Here is an 11,699-nt window from a genome sequence, read left to right as displayed (position 1 = left end):
CATAGTGATGTTGTAGGAAATTGCAAGGGTTCTAACTATTGCAGTACATATCAAGGTATTTCGGCTAAATATGGGTTGTTTTTAATTTCTTTTGTAGTTATTGCTTATTGACATTGCAACACGTTTAGGAGGGTTACTCATGAAGACATAATAGAAGACTAATCAAACTAATAGGTTGTCCCTTTCCTCACAAAATAATATGATTAATTTCATGTTAAGATATAATCTATTGACTAATCAAACTAATAGGTTGTCCCTTTCCTCACAAAATAATATGATTAATTTCATGTTAAGATATAATCTATTTATCAAATACGTGTTAATTAAATTGTGTATTTGAAAATAACATAAAGAAATCAATAGTCAAAATAGTAAGCAAATATCATCATTAAGTATAATATTTAAAAATTAACAAAGAAGAAATCCCAACTTACAAAATGAGCTTCATATATCAAGTAAATAAAACATTTTTAATTGCTAAAATTACATTTTAAAAAATTAAAAATTATATTTTATAATTAAACCAGCCTAGATCCATCTTAACTCCAGATCCAAAAGGAGGGGTTTGCTCCGCTTCATATATCACTAAATAAAACATTTTTAATTGCTAAAATTACATTTTAAAAAATTAATAATTATAATTAATAGTTAAACGAGCCTAGATCCATCTTAAACCAGCCTAGATCCATCTTAACTCCAGATCCAAAAGGAGGGGTTTGCTCCAGATCTAGGCTGGCAGGCCTAGAATTTCAAATTCCCTCTACCGGTCAAATGAAAATTTCATGACATTTTTACATTTTACATGCCCTTCACTTTACGTTTTGCGCCAATAAACCACCTTTCATACTAATAAACTAAAATAACAGCATTGGATCTTCCGGCATTGAACTCTTCTATGTAATAATCAATAAATAAATTTATGTTTGTTCATAAAGCTTCAAAGTAGAATCATATAGTTTTCATATAGATGCTAGTGAGCAGTGTACAACATACGTAGCGTGAGCATGGTCATCCAAGCCTCCAATGTGAGTATAATAGTAATCATCTTACACTGTATGATGTTGAAAATATAGTGAAATTATGATAATTTACTAAAAGTAACAGCTACTAGCATTTATTCATGCTTAACACAACATTCTTTAAACCAAATTACCAAAGTTGTGCTTATAATTGCAAACTTTCATACTTCACATAGATATATCCATCTCTAACAAAAACAAATGGCTGAAATATCAACAGGTGATCCCCAATCTGGACAATCTTCAAGCAGCAGAAAACTTGAAGGCAAATATGGACAATGTGGACTTTTAGTTAACCATTCAACTATAATTTTTCACCATTAAGGCAAGAGGATTAAACAATTACAAATTGTTCTTAAATTTATCTTTGGGTTGAAAATTGGATTATCCCAAATGATGCTAGAACATTAAGTTAGGATTTTTTTACACAGATCAAGACTAGAGTTAAATTCATAAACGGTTCAATTCATAAATTCTTCTCATGCGTGTACAAACGAGATTGAAGTGATTTTCCTCATAAACTCCCAAATAAGGAAGGGAAAATTCTAATCACAGACATTTTTCATTCTTCTAAAAAGGCTCAAAAAATTCATTCAAATCACACACATTTTTCATTCTTCTGTAATATTTTATATATTCACACACATTTTTCGTTCTCCTATAATATTTTATTTAGTTTTACCATTAACAACACATCTGAAACAATGTACAGAGGACAAAATGTTCAAACATGCACATTTTTCATTCTTCTGTAATATTTTATATAATCACACACATTTTTCATTCTCCTATAATATTTTATGTAGTTTTACCATTAACAACACATCTGAAACAATGTACAGAGGACAAAATGTTCAAACATTTGTCAACCCGGAAACATTATTTTTAACATATTCTGGTCTATACATATATTATATATGAAAATTTTCAATCTCCCCTCACTAACAGATTCGAATTCTAGTTTTATTACAATTTCCAGATCCAAAAAAATAGGATCAGTTTAACTAAAATAGATAAAATCGCAGACACTCAAAAATATATTCTATTATTTTTAATGAGGAAATTTACACACATATTTATGCAAGCAATAGTCTCAAGATAGGAATTATATCTTAGACGTACAATAGTGTGGTTGAGAGATTCTCTCAACCACACACTAAACTAGGAGAAACTAAATTCCTATTATGTAGGAACAAACTCCTCAAATGGAGAATTACAACCATAGACAAGTAGGAATTAATTATTTCTAACTCCACCCCTTAATGACTACTTGTCATGATAAAATCCACCACCATCAGGCGAATTGCACGTATAAAACCTCCAAAACACAATATGCCTCCCTTAGACAGATCCAGAACTTCTCTGATCTGCCTCCTCTCGCAAATCATCAAACGAAGATAAGGATTCCCGCGGATCCCCTTCTACTCAGAATTTTAAAAATCATCTAAGTCTGAGCCAGGTGTTCGGCCATGGGAATGCAATGAGAAGTCAATCCTTGACAACACCAGCCACGTTCATCGTCAAGGCTGAAGTCTTTCCGATCAAAAGGAAAATTGCAAGGTTAAAGGCAAAGGCACAGAGGGAATTTGTGCCAAAGATGAAATAATCGAAATGGAAGGTTGAAGTCTCCTTGAGCACTGGAAACTCAACAAACAACCAGGGGACAGTCAAGAACAAAAAATCCAGCATGGGGCAACATAATACAAGGTAGTAATTAGATTCAAGGTGATTCCCTTTGACGTAAGCAAGATCTGGATCAATACCAACCGTGTAGCCTCAAATGAAACTGCATTGAATCAAACTTGGCCTCCCTGTATGCTGCAATGGCGACTCGAACTGATATACCAATCATGTTCGCCATGGTATTGGGAACGAATTTATCTCTCTTCAGGGAAACTCCAATGGAATAGACAACCACGGGCATAAGGGCCTTTAGCATCTGGATGAAGGAGACTGATAGGTAAATGTAAGCTGAATTGGAGAACCAGAGGCTGAGAGAGTAGAGGGCTCCGATGGGCACAACTGAGGTCAGGTAGACCTCCCTTGACATTCCAATTGGCTCGACAAGTTTCAGGACTCTCACCAACACTATGGCGAGGAACGAATAGAATGCCATGTGAATCATGGTCAGGTTAATGGGGAAGGCCCAGTTAAACATCTTCCTGTCAAGAATGTACTTATTGAACACGATCACACTAAAGCTCAGGAAGATCCATATACTCACATAGGTGTAGCTCAGCACGACCTTTTTCAGGACATTGTCATTCACAGAAGCGCCGCCCTTGCCTGATCCCATCCCCATCTTTCCACTAATGCAGCAAAAACCCGAAATGGGTATCAGCAAAACACCGATATCTCAACGCCACATAGAACTTCGAGCCCAAATGTGGCACCCAACTGTGGATCTGCAGTAACCAGATCGGGAGAAAAGGGCTTCAACCCCAGCAGAGACCCTCGTCCTGTTCAGGAAACCCTCGTCCGATTGCGCAGCGAAGGGAAGCTCCACAGTAGATCTGCTACCAAAAACAGTGCATCAAGGCACCAGTGTTGCTCCCTTTCAGCCTCTCGCTCAACCACGTTGCACCGATCAGCCCAAACGCATCCTTCACTCTAGATCCAAGCTTCCTTCGCAACAGATCACATCTTGATCCCCAAACTGGATCGGAATCTCGCCCTGAAACCGGATCTGCCAATCGACTGGGGGACAACTCACCACAACAGCCATTTCGCCTTCGCAGATCTAAGGCTTGAATAACTTCAATCAGTAACAGTCGAAACTTGGCCTCCATCGATTCCTCTGACAAGTCTGATAGCTCTACTCTTCACTCGCATTGATCTGACGAATCTCAAACAGATCCAACAAATCCAATACTCGCACTGAATTTCAGGCCTGCAAATACTAGCAAAGCCCCTTCGCAGGAGTTTGATGTAAAACAAACAATATATATATATATATATATATATATATATATATATATATATATATATATATATATATATATATATATATATATATATATCAGTGCTAACAACAAACTCTAGGTTCCGACTGATTGCCTTCAGCACTCGGCCACCATAAATCGGCCACACAGTGCTCGATCACCCACAGGCAATGTTGCTGAATGCTAGCTCCTCATGCAGATGGTTCACTGCCGCCAATGCTCACCACCAGGCCTGCAATCTCAGATCTAAATTAACACTCCCCGCACTTGTAGCTATCTGCACCTCCGCAACTCCTCCACACGGTTAGCGCCCAAAACAACTCAGATGCTGCTCCACGACCACCACCAGCCACAACTCAGCTCGCTTGCTCCTTCACCGACCGACCTCAATCAGCCTTCACATCACTCATACCACTCGACCTCCTCAAGTAGCAAATCGGCCTCAATTGGCCTCCCTGGCAACAAATCGGCCTAGATGCCAGCACCACTAGCTTGTGTGTTGTTCCCTGAGGTGGATCTGCTTCAACGCTGCCTCTGCAACCACACACCTCGCCTGCAGCCATGAGTGCCAACTCCCTCTGCATCGTCTTTGCTTCCACAACCTTATGGATTGAATGAAGAACACAACTATTGGATTCTTTCCTCAGCAACAGATGTCTACATCTTTTGTTTTCACCGCCTCACCCTTAACCTTCACGGCTTCCGTTGCAGGAACTTCGGCGAGCACCAAAACATGAGGAACCTCTGTAGTGGAATCCACCGATCTGTGGTTTACTTCAACATGCTCCACAAGCAACGCTCATCACAAACCGATCTTCGTTAAATAAACACACAGTGGAAGCACTCCACACTTCTCCAAGCTTGCCTCTGCTCCAGTACGCCAAAATTCACATTGTAAGTCAGGGATCTACAACTATCCACACGTTGTTGACACTTTAGCTCGTGTAAAAAATAATCAGCAAAGTAATCGAATGATGGACAAACAAACATTCACAAAAAAATTTATTCTACTTATTTCCCTCAGCCCCGGACAAGCCTAGCCCTCAAGGGGCCAAGCCGTCACAGGCTCTGATACCAAGATAAAATTGCAGACACTCAAAAATATATTCTATTATTTTTAATGAGGAAATTTACACACATATTTATGCAAGCAATAGTCTCAAGATAGGAATTCTATCTTAGACGTACAGTAGTGTGGTTGAGAGATTCTCTCAACCACACACTAAACTAGGAGAAACTAAATTCCTATTATGTAGGAACAAACTCCTCAAATGGAGAATTACAACCAAATTACCAAAGTTGTGATTATAATTGCAAACTTTCATACTTTACATAGATATATCCATCTCTAACAAAAACAAATGGCTGAAATATCAACAGGTGATCCCCAATCTGGACAATTATATCAACAGGTGATCCCCAATCTGGACAATCTTCAAGCACCAGAAAACTTGAAGGCAAATATGGACAGTGTGGACTTTTAGTTAACCATTCAACTATAATTTTTCACCATTAAAGCAAGAGGATTGAACAATTACAAATTGTTCTCGTAAATTTATCTTTGGGTTGACAATTGGATTATCCCAAATGATGCTAGAACATCAATTTAAGATTTTTTTACACAGATCAAGACTAGAGTTTAATTCATAAACGGTTCAATTCATAAATTCTTCTCATGCGTGTACAAAGGAGATTGAAGTAATTTTCCTCATAAACTCCCAAATAAGGAAGGGAAAATTCTAAACACACATATTTTTCATTCTTCTAAAAAGGCTCATAAAATTCATTCAAATCACACACATTTTTCATTATTTTGTAATATTTTATATAATCACACACATTTTTCATTCTCCTATAATATTTTATTTAGTTTTACCATTAACAACACATCTGAAACAATGTACAGAGGACAAAATGTTCAAACATTAAACATTATTTTTAACATTTTTTGGTCTATACGTATATTATATATGAAAATTTTCAATCTCCCCTCACTAACAGATTCCAATTCTAGTTTTATTACAATTTTAGATCCAAAAAAATAGGATCAGTTTGACTAAAATTTAAAAGAAATACTTGTTTTTCATCTTTTTAACTTAAGTAAATAAAAATAAAAATACAACTAACACTAGTTAGTTTTCAAACTAGTTTTATTATAATTTCCATATCCAAAAAAAATAAGATGTCTCACTAAAAATAGAAAACAAATATTTGGTTTTCATTCTTTTAACTTAATTAAATAAAAATAAAAATACAACACAACAGTTAGTTTTCAGAAGTCATTTATTGTTGTGCACCTCACTACCATACTCAAACAAATCTAGCATTATAGAAGTCAACAAACAAAATAAAGAAATTTAACGACACCATGCATCATTGTACGTGGGTAAAAATAGTGGAATTGTAGTCTATCATATTTATAGTCCAAATTTATAGTGAGACTATTTAAACAATGAAAACCATGCAAATGTAGTATAAATAAAACATTTAGTGGAATTTTTCCAAACTATAGTGTATTTCATTGAAATTCAAACTTGTTAGAGAAAATACAAAAACGTTTTTTAATAATAGATCGTAATTATACTTCATTTAAAGTCAATCTTTCTAGAGAAACTACAAAAAAAATTTCAATAGGGATATCTTAACATAACCTAGAAGAAATTTCAAAGCTCAAGAATCCTTCTTGACTTTGTATCAGTCCATACCTCATATACCTCATATATTGCATGCCAATCAACATTAGATGATTCAGGTCCATTCAAAGATATTCTCATTAAAGCATCGAGTGTATCCAACCCTAGCCTTGATTTTTTGATGTCCTTGATGATGTTTTTCTTAGAAAATCCCCTTTCACAATCTACTGTACTTGCAGGAATAGTGAGCACGGCTTGCCATAATTTCATCATATTAGGATAAGTTTTGTGCCATTGTTTTGTGTTACGAAATACTTTCCATGCTTCTTTCATAGAAAAACCCTCACAAGCCAGATTTAATGAATCAACAAAAGGGTGCAACTCTCTTTTACAAGATTTAACATCAAATAAAGCTACAAATCCAACATCACTTGATATGGTATGTTGCAAATGTTGAAAAATCTTTAAAAGCCAACATTCTGAATTTTCTCACGACTACAATGCTCTTTTGGATAATAGCAAGGGCTGAACAATTTTGTTGCATTAAAAAGATGAAGGTCTGGAAATATTTCATTTAAAGAGTCTATGAGAGTCTCTATATAACCTTTTGTGAGTTGTTGACAACTCTCTTGTGTACCTTCAATACAAGGTTTCATAGATTGTTTCCTTGCTTCATTGCATTCAATATCCATGGCTGAGATAGAGATGTATCATAATTCATGTCTATCTACCAATGTCCCTTCATCTTTAATATCAATGTATCCATTTTGAGAATCACTTAAAAATTTTGAAAGATAAATTGTGTCTTCTGCAAATGTCTCTTTTCTCAAAAACCATCTAGATAATGTACTTATAGTTACTTCAAGAGCCAACCCAATAGTTGTAATGTCTACATTTTCTTCTTGAAAAGTCATATTCAACTTGTTCAATTCCCCTAGAACATCAGCAAGCATATGTAAACAATATTGGATAGAATATATCTGTGCCTTATCATACCATGATGAAGTTTTTTTTTCATTTTTCCACAAAGTTAAAATTGTTGGCATAAGCTTCACAAGCCTTATAATAACTTCCCCTCTCGATAACCATCTCACTGAATGTATTTGTAGAACATCAAGAACATCAATTTGCATGACTCTAAGCAAATCATTAAGTTCATTATTTCTTTTTGGGGAGTTTTGAACCCATGAATACACTTTGTTTGCAATTTTTTCAACATATAATAACTCAGGTATTTTCTTAGAAGCATCTGCTGCTGCTAAAGGCTCACGATGAGCCACACAATGAACTGTAATAAGGTTTGGATTGTTCTTTTTCAAAAATGAAACAAGACCATTTTCATGTCCAATCATTGTTGAAGCTCCATCTGTAGAAACAACTATCAAATCTTTATATTGAAGGCCTCTAACATTTATTAATTGATTGACACTATCATATATTGTTTTCCCTTTTCCATCCACTACATCATTGAGCTTCATAAACTGTGAGATAGGTGGACCAAGACCCTTTGAGTCTAAATATGTTGCATAAACAACAAGGTGTTGCTCTAAGGTTCGATCAGTGCTTTCATCAACCATTAATGAGAAGAAAGGGCTTTCCATCATATTTTTTATCTGAATCTGTTCAAGATGTTTTGATATGCAATATATAAAATCATTTGCAGACTTACGATTTGTGTATGAAGAGTACTCTTGAGACTTTGGCATATATGGAGTTTTTGCATCCATTAGAAATTTGCAAAGTTTCTCATACTTTGAAAGAGATAAATCTTCTTGACAGATGAAATATGCTACTTTCATTGTAGAAATCACTCTTTCCTTATTGACATCTTCAAGCTGTCTAATATGATCTGGAATTGGTTTCATCTTTCCCTCTAGAGAATTTATCCATCTTGCCTGCGCATCTTTATGCACCAATGATTTTTCATGAGTAACAAGAGCATCATGTTGTAATGTTGTGCAACCATTACCTAAACCCCATGGTCCATTCATCTTATACTTCTCACAATAACTACACTTCATAGCTATTTTATCATCAAACCTCACATAATTCAACCAAAGAAACTTATCTAACCATTCCATACGAAAGTGTCTTTTTGTTTGCACTTTCATTTTTGAATTATTAGCAACTTCTTCTTCAACTTCATTTGTTTCTTCATCTAGATCACGATCAGAAGAACTTCCAAAAATTTCATGTAATTGTTGTTCCACATCAGCATTATGGGTTTCTTCACATGTTTCTAAATTGTTTTGAGTCTTGGAAGTTTTCCCTTTTGTCCATCCATACATTTCCCCAATTGTAGCTTGTAGTTTTCTCTTTTGAGACATTTGTAGATTTGTAATCACCTATATAAAAAATACATATGAAAATTAAAGTTCATTAAATCATACAAATTGGCCAAGTTAATACTTTCTAATAATGGATATTTATTTATTACCTAAAAAAGCATAAACATTGTTAAACCCATTACCCAAAAAAATATTTGTTAAAAAAATATTAAATGTTAAAAAACAAGGTATTAACAATTGCATTTAAAACAAAAGAAATTGTTAAATAAAATTTAACTATTATATATAACTCAATTCAACAACCTCAATGGCCTTCACATGCAAATCCATAATCACATAAAGTTATACCATCACATCTAATTATAAAATAAATTTATATTCATTTCAAACTATTTAAAACCGGACATGAAAATTTGAAATGACATTCTCGCAGTTCTAAATTTTATTAATACAATTTTATGAGTTAATAAATAAAATTAATATTCATGGCGAACGTTTTCAAAATATTAAAGTCACAAAAACGATAAGATTTAGGATAGAATTTTTTCAGCTCCCTTATAAGATCACGGATCTAAATTTTACTAATATAATTTTATGAGATAATAAATAAATTAATATTCTTGCAGAATGTTTTTAGAATCTTAAAATCACAGAAATGATAAGCTTTTAGATAGGAATTTAAGATTACTTTATAAGATGATGAAAGATAATGAATGGTTTCAATTTTGAATTCACGTCCTTGTAAATATTGAAAAGATAAGCTTTCAGATAGAAATTTCAAATCACATTATAAGATGATGAATGATAATGAATGGTTTCAAATTTCAATTTTGAAGTCACCCCCTATAAATTTTAGCTCCTGTAAATTCAAAATCTTCAACTTCCCATTCCACAAAACTACCAAATAACATTAAACGGCTTATCCAGTGCAATTTTGAAAATTCAAAATACCAAATAACATAAAACCATAAAACACATAATAGATTAGAATACAAAAAATAAAATACACACTTTTTTTTCTTGAATTTGAGGGTTTATCGCTACCAACCTGAGTTTGAGCTACTCCCCAAACTGATTGGAAGAAATCAGGCCTTAATTTACTTCAAAATTTCGTGAAGGGTTGTATACCATATCAAAATGTACATATAACTTGTAAGTATCTTTCAGATTTTACAATAACTAACTACATAAGTAAATAAATCAACCACACCTTAATTTACTTCAAAATTTCCTCAGGGACTGTATACCACATCAAATTTAACATAACTTGTAAGTATTTTTCAGGTTTTACAATAAATAAAGAGTACATACCTCATACGCTAATGCCACCAGTCTAGCAGTTTTGAACAAGAAAGCATGCCATATTCAGAGGCTAACAAATTCAACACTCCAGTAGAGTAAAAACAAATTCAAAAGCAACCACCCCTTAATTTACTTTGGATAAAAACGAATTCAAAAACAACCATGACTTAATTTACTTCAAAATTTGGTGAAGGGTTGTATACCATATCAAATTTTACATAACTTTTAAGTATTTTTCAGGTTTTATAATAAACTTATGACATAAGTAAATAAAGAGTACATATCTCATAGGCTAGCACTTTTGAACCAGAAAGCATGCCATATTCAGAGGCTAACAAATTCAACACTGCAGTAGGATAAAAACAAAATCAAAAGCAACCACGCCTTAATTTACTTCAAAATTTCCCCGGGTTGTATACCATAGAAAATTTTACATAACTTGTAAGTATTTTTCAAGTTTTACAATAAACTAATGGCATAATTAAATAAAGAGTACTTACCTTATAGGCTGATAGGCTAACAAATTCAACACTCAACACAGCAATAGGGTAAAAACAAATTCAGTGAAGTAGGGTAAATTAAAAGATTGAAGGGATGTTATTGCTTTTCCCAATTAGAAAGAAAGAGAAATGACAGAGGAAAATGTAAGACCATAAAACACATAATTCATCAAACCACATATGGTTAGATGCGAAAGAAGTGGTAACTGGACCATGGTAAATTCTAAATGTGAAAGTGGTAATTGGACCCTAGTAAATTCTAAACTGGACCCTCGTAAATTCTAAAGGCCAAAGTGGTATTTGGACCCTGGTAAATTCTATAGTTGTTTCGCAAGGGAGTGAAATCCAATGCTAGTAAATAGGTCATTAAATTATGTCATAAATAATAAATAAATAATAATTTTGGGGATTAGTAAATTCTGGTATTTATAAACTCAACCTTAGTTATAATAAATAATTTTGGGGATTAGTACAATAGATTTTTACGGTTTAGATTTTTAATTAAACGTCAGAATGACGGGACCCCAATATATTTTAGACATCACAATTGACGTGCAAAAATTTTCACCAACCGTAAAATACATGCTGAAACTTAAAATACGTCTTGCAGGACGTTAATTTCCAGGCTTGCAGGCTGGTTTCAGTCGTGTGCGGCCAAATAAAATATAACGAACAGATGATTGATTTTATCAATAATATGTAAAATCATTTAATATTAAATATATTCACTTTAAATAGGAGTAGTCTAATGAGGCGGAGGAATTGTCCGGTTTCCGGTGCCGCCCGGAAAAACCTCCGGCTCCGGCCACCGGACAATTCCTCTGCCCTCCGCCACCCTACGCGAGCTCCGCCCACCTCCGGCACCGCAAGCTCCGCCACCGCCAGCTCCGCCACCTCCCGCATTAACTGCATCTGCCGCCGTGAGTTAATTCCGAAATTTCAATTCGAATTTCGGTTTTTCCGCGGGCTGCTCCTAACTAATTCGACCTGGCACTCCGCAGTTCCCTCCCCTGCA

At 34.3% G+C, this 11,699-nt stretch overlaps 1 pseudogene; it reads right to left on the bottom strand.

The window, feature by feature from the left end:
- Window positions 1-2,459: 2,459 nt before the first annotated feature.
- LOC149222340 (putative sugar phosphate/phosphate translocator At2g25520 pseudogene) lies at window positions 2,460-3,466 on the bottom strand (annotated as a pseudogene).
- Window positions 3,467-11,699: the final 8,233 nt, after the last annotated feature.

The sequence above is a fragment of the Pinus tabuliformis genome, chromosome Q (genome assembly GCF_031772625.1).
Source record: "Pinus tabuliformis cultivar Carrire ecotype Pingquan chromosome Q, CPIR1, whole genome shotgun sequence".
Classification (NCBI taxonomy): domain Eukaryota; kingdom Viridiplantae; phylum Streptophyta; class Pinopsida; order Pinales; family Pinaceae; genus Pinus; species Pinus tabuliformis.
The sequence above is the reverse complement of the archived record's forward strand: the minus strand, read 5'-3'. Positions and strand labels throughout refer to the sequence as shown.